The sequence below is a fragment of the Lissotriton vulgaris genome, chromosome 5 (assembly GCF_964263255.1).
Source record: "Lissotriton vulgaris chromosome 5, aLisVul1.2, whole genome shotgun sequence".
Taxonomy (NCBI): domain Eukaryota; kingdom Metazoa; phylum Chordata; class Amphibia; order Caudata; family Salamandridae; genus Lissotriton; species Lissotriton vulgaris.
The window spans coordinates 926,540,351-926,546,452 of record NC_141693.1 but is presented as its reverse complement, the minus strand read 5'-3'; the positions used below and the strand labels follow the sequence as shown (position 1 = coordinate 926,546,452).

At 41.8% G+C, this 6,102-nt stretch overlaps 1 long non-coding RNA gene across 1 annotated transcript; it reads left to right on the top strand.

Moving 5' to 3' along the window:
- Positions 1 to 4,527: 4,527 nt before the first annotated feature.
- Positions 4,528 to 5,733, top strand: LOC147711806 (uncharacterized). The gene is made up of 4 exons (XR_015295721.1): positions 4,528 to 4,594; positions 4,929 to 5,043; positions 5,161 to 5,222; positions 5,633 to 5,733. It is a non-coding gene; the product is annotated as an uncharacterized LOC147711806 (long non-coding RNA).
- The last annotated feature ends 369 nt before the right edge of the window (positions 5,734 to 6,102 follow it).

The window sequence follows — 6,102 nt, the reverse complement described above, 5'->3', positions numbered from 1 at the left end:
GGTGTGTCCAGTTACAGCTCTATCCATGTGTAGCCACCCCTTCTCACTTTCTGTGGTGCCCCATTCGACTATGTATCGGAGATGAGCAGCCCAATAGTACTCCACTAGGTTGGGACATCCCAGTCCTCCTCGGTCTTGGGGTGTTAAGAGGAGTGCCTGCGAGAAGCGGGGCCGCTTGCCTCCCCACACAAAATTGGTTAAGTCCCTCTGCAATGCTCTGATATTGTGCAGTGGGATGGGGGTAGGTAAGCACTGGAACAAGTAAAGGATTTTGGGTAGGATGGACATCTTTATGGCGTTTATTCTGCCTAGCCAGGATGGCACAAGTGCCTTCCAATTCCGCAGGTCCTCCAGCACTGCTCGTCTGCAATCTCTCCAGTTAACATGCGTCCAGCCCTCGAGGGAGGGAGTCAACTGCAGGCCAAGGTATCGTATGTGTTATGCTGTCCAGCGGTAGGGCGCTATCTGCTCAAGCTGAGGAATGTCTGTCGCAGGGATGGTGAGGTTAAGCGCCCAGGACTTATCGTGATTGATTTTCAAGCCAGAGACGCATTCAAATAAGCCAAGCGTGAAATGCAGGGCCGGGAGGGACCCACGAGGTCTCGTGAGCGTCAGGATGAGGTCATCTGCAAAAAGCACTACCCTGTGGTCAAGACCTCCTAACGGAATACCATGGATGTCAGGGGCCCGGTGAATCATATCAGCCAACGGTTCGATCGCCAAGGCAAATAATAGAGGCGAGAGCGGGCACCCTTGCCTGGTCCCCCGCCTATGGCGAATGGTTCAGTGAGTTGTCCATTCACTCTAATCCTGGCTCCTGGCGCAATGTAGGGTGCCATGATTCTAGCGACCATCTTTGGACCAAGTCCTATCTTATGGAGGACTGCTCTGAGGAAGGACCAGTCCACGCGGTTGAATGCCTTCTCGGCATCCAAGGAGAGGAGGCAGGCCGGGATCCGCCAATGGTGAGCCTTGCCCACAAGATGCGCCACTTTTCGTACGTTGTCGGCCCCCTGACGTCCCCGGATAAAACCCACTTGGTCGGGGTCAACCAGGCCCGGCATGTGGGGGTCCAGACGCCTCGCCAGTATCTTCGTGTATATTTTAAAGTCAGTATTTAATAAGGCAATCGGGCGGTAAGACGAACACATGGCCGGGTCCTTCCCAGTCTTCAGTATTAGAGCAATCTCAGCCATCCCCATGTCTAGGGATGGCCCTCATTCCTCTGTGAAGGAGTTAAACAACCGGAGCAGGTGAGGGCCCAGCTGTACCTGAAAAACTCGATAGAAGGATAGTGGGAGGCCGTCAGGCCCAGGTGTCTTCCCCAAGTGCAGCTCCCGCACTGCAGATGTTATCTCCTCCTGCGTGATCGCCTCTTCCAGGAGTTGAGCAAAGTGGGGATGGAGCGTCGCGCCACTATAGCTCCCCACCACTTCCTCTATAAGCTCAGAGGGGGGCCTCTCCTCAGAGTAGAGGGATTCGTAGTAATCCTTGAAGGCTTCGCATTTAGCTCTAGCCACCGCAACCCTAGTCCCATTCGGTAGCTGCACGTTGGCTATGTGGGCCTTAGCAGCTCTGGCCCTCAACCGCCTCGCCAACATTCTGCCCACTTTATCAGTACCCTCGTAGAACTTTTGCTTCAATGCCACTAGGGAAGACTCAGCCCTATTGGCACGCAGTAGCCTGAGATGACCCCTAAGGTTGGCCAGATGCCTCCTTGACTTCTGGGGATAGACACTCTGATCTCACACCTCAGCCTCCCGCAAATCCTCCGTCAATTTGTCCTCAAGTGCTCGCGCCTCACGCGCCCTTGCTATCTAGAGGGACGTGATGTGGCCTCGTATCGTTGCCTTGAAGGCATCCCATACCACCGGGAAGGGCGTTTCCGGTACGTCGTTGCGCTCGAAGTAGGAAATTATGGCCTCTCGGATGTCCTCGAAACTTGCAATGATAAGTTAACAATAAAAGGATGCGATAAAGGAGGTGGAATTGTTGTTATGGATTCCACCCAATATGAGACCAATATGTATAGGCTGTTGGATGACCCAACTTTTTACACAAAAATTAACTTTTATTATGCCATTAATATTGCCAAAGAAATTCGAAATGTCACAAAATATGCCTTAGAGAATGGAGACATTACTAAAAAAAGAACATGATTTTTTGAACTTTATTCAAGGTAAAGTAGCCTGTGTGTACGGATTACCCAAAATCCATAAAGATCAGGTTGATCCTCCATACAGGCCTATTGTTTCAACCATAGGCACAGCGACAGAACCTTTGTCAAAATATGTTGACAATTATTTAAGCTCTTTTATCCCTAAAATTAGGTCTTATGTAAGAGACACCGGCCACATGATCTCTACAAATGAGGATATTTATTTCAATCCCATCACGGATCTGCTAGTTACGTTGGACGTAGAGTCCTTATATAGTAACATACCTCTTCAAGCAGCCATGGAAACCACAGAATGGTTTATCGATAAACAAGAGATACCATGTCCAAAGGCATTTATTCTTAATTGTCTAAAGATTGTTCTAACTGAGAACATTTTTCAATTTGGCAGCCAATTTTATCATCAAACGAAGGGAGTAAGTATGGGGGCCTCGGTCGCCCCCTCAGTAGCCAATATTTATATGGCTGCCTTCGTGCACAGATGTATTTACAATGAAATTGCCCCATTTTTTGAGTCGGTCTCCCATTGGTCCAGATATATAGATGATACCTTTTTTGTCTGGACCAATGGGAGAGAGACCTTATCAGAATTTCTACTTTGGATTAATGCTGTGGACATAAATTTAAAATTCACAGCACATGTTAGTGCAGAAAAGATAGAATTTCTAGACATTGTCATTCTGAATGATCAACATCAGTTGAAAGTGGATCTATTTGTAAAACCCACGGCAAGCAAAACTCTCTTGCATTACAATAGTTTCCACCCTCGCAATCAAAAGGACAGTATCCTCTTTTCACAATTTTTACGCGTTAGACGTAATTGTTCCACCCTTGCAGACTTCGACAAACAAGCGAATGTGATGAGATCTAAATTTATAGAAAGAGGCTACCCTCACCGGCTGGTGAGGGAATCCTTCAAAAGAGCTCGATATTATGATCGGGACTGTCTAATGAGAGTAAAACCAGCCAAGGAAAACAAACAGATAGTCTGTATTATTAAACATTCCACAGTTATCGCGAAAGATAAACAAATAATTAATTCAAGCTGACATATCCTCAACAGTAACTGTTCCAATGATCAGAAATTAGCTAAACCTCTATTTGCTCATCATCGCAATAGGAACATCAAAGATCGCATTGTACATTCTAGGTTTTGTCACCCTTACAACCAACCGAGATTCATACAGAAATCTATCCTGACTAGCAATTCCATCAAAGGTACGATACCCTGCTCTATGTGCAAATCTTGCAATAAAATAATTACAGGAGAGCAGTTTAGCCACAATGGACACACAACTAGGGCTAAAGAATTATGGAACTGCAAGACTGCCAATGTAATATATTTTATCCAATGCCCATGTTCGCTTGCATATATAGGAGAGACATCAAGAGCATTTCAAGTTCGCTTAACTGAGCATCGCTCGGCTATAAATACAAAAAAAATGTGTGCCCCTATGGTAAAACATTTCATTGAACAAAATCATAGCCCAGAGGAATTCAGATGGAGAATACTGGAGAAAATCCATACGCCTGACACAAAAGGTGGCCTTCAAATTAGAAAGAAACGTGAGGTTTTCTGGATGTTTGTTTTTGACACCTTCAAAAACTGACTTAATAGCGACATCCCTTGGGAGAATGCTATTTATTGACTTTTTATATCCAGAAAGGTTGCTGCTCACTGTCATATCAATTAAAAAACTGAATGTCAATAGACTGTCCTTTATGTCTATTGGTGCAGACTTCCGACAAAATCCGTAAAATAATTGGCTAAAATTAAACCCAAAGTAAATAGATCCTAATAAAACTTACAAGTTTAATTGTTGGTAATAGTTGCTTCTTGCATAATACCTGTGCACAACTGCATTTGTAACCTAATATGCTAGTACACCATTGCTCGTATAGCCTGTATTTCCGGGTCTTATGGAGCGATTAACAAGTTTTGTATATATTGGGGCGTTTATTTTGAACGCCGGTTGGTTTAAATAGCCCACACCTGAGGAACTCTCGTTGGCTTTCTAGAATCACCGCTACGAGACAGCTCGCGGTCGTGCCACTCCTGGTCGTGTCAGTTACATCTTAAACAATCGGTAAGCATATGCACACCATAATAGTTAAATTTTTTGCCAGCCATTAGCGATAACTGCAAGGGATGAATGCGCTGTATATGTTAATTTTCCCGCAGTGTGAAACCTAATCGTGAACCTTATATTCGGAGGAACGCCCTCGCCTTAAAGCACTGAATATATAAAAACATTTTAATCAGGTATTGTAAAGTTTATTAACAACTACATACCTATTCGGCAAAAGAAATGTCTAAAAGCCTTATAAATACCATTCGGTCTGTCATTTTTAGGGATTTTTTGTCCGACGATTTCCTTTGCGACCAGGAGTTTAATGACTTCTCAAACTCATTAGAAGGTAATTCTTGAATATCTCGTATATCCCCGTGCATTTGCCTGAATTATCTATTGAAAAATGAACAGTAACACTCTATACCTTACGCTCTTTATAGGATGGCCCTTTAATAAATGTGCAACTCTACCTGCAACATTTTTTATAAACCAAATAAATGCATTATTTTCTATACTGACCACCAAAGCTTAAATAGATCTGTAAGTTTAAATAGATCTGTAGGTTATAATTGATTATTAGAACGTACCTTCACCACATTAGTGGTTTTGTCTGAACATAAGAAAATCTAAATGTTAAACTAATCGGCGATAATAAGTACAAAATCGATTTAAATTTATAGAATCAACTATGAAGAAGGGATCCTTCATCATTAAAAGATCTCCGTATGAGAAGCATTGCCACCGCTATTTTCGCCATATCAAGGCACTTTTAAGATATGAAAGATATCTAAAATTGTAAGTTGCTTGGTAAAATCCTTTCAGTCTATCTGTTGTTTACCAACACGACACACATGTCATTGAATGGAACTAACTATACCACAAATTATGTTACCCCCCCCCTCTCTTTTTTAGTTAAATCGTTTTTCATTCATAATCAACAAATTACAACTGTAACTGCGAAAATTGTAAAGGCAGTAAGTATACTGGTTACTATTTTATTAACAGATGTAAAAATAGTTAGCTTATATATCTGAAAATAATAACATTGACGAAAGGTCATCTTTACTGAGAAGTAAGTTCTAGAACCAAGCGATATGTGCGCCCCTTTCCGATCTTCTGGGTTTCTTGAGTCATCTGCATGTAAAAAATAATAATGAGCAATGGAAATAAGTATGTTGAATATCATAAGTCTGTTTGTAGGAATTATATGCTACATGGTTATAAAGTGACATTAGGAGATGTTTATTATAATCTGGTTGATCTCAGTCTATGAAAAAAATGTTGTATGATAAATTGTTGGCAAGTGCAAAGAAATGTCAATATAGATTTAAAATTGTAAAATCAGGTCACTCATGTTGTTTTTAAATATATTCTTTGTTATTAGATAACCTGTGGCTACTCCAGAAGAAGGCGCTGATCGCAAAAACGCGCGTCGAGAAAATCTTTTTGCCACTTTTAATTTATTTTCTTTTTATACTGTGTTCCCTATTTGAATTGTCAATTTTTTTAATTGTATTGTGATTTTAATTTATGTTAGTTTAATTTGTGCAATTGGTTTAAAGTAATTAAAGAATCAACTTCTCTAATGGTTTTTATCTTCCTTTTTTTATGTCACTGATGATCTTTTTGACACATTTGGTACTCTTTTCTCCTTTTGTCACCTTCCCATGAGTTTTAAGTATTGAATTGCCTAGGTTGTTACATATTTCATATATTGTGTTTCCCTGACCTAGGAAATACTGTATTCATATATTCAGGAGGTCCTTGTTACCTATAAATATCTCTCGGATGTCCTCAACATCCGCCGCATCCCGCAGGATATTCGGCGGGAGATGCCACTTCCTCTCTCTTGGG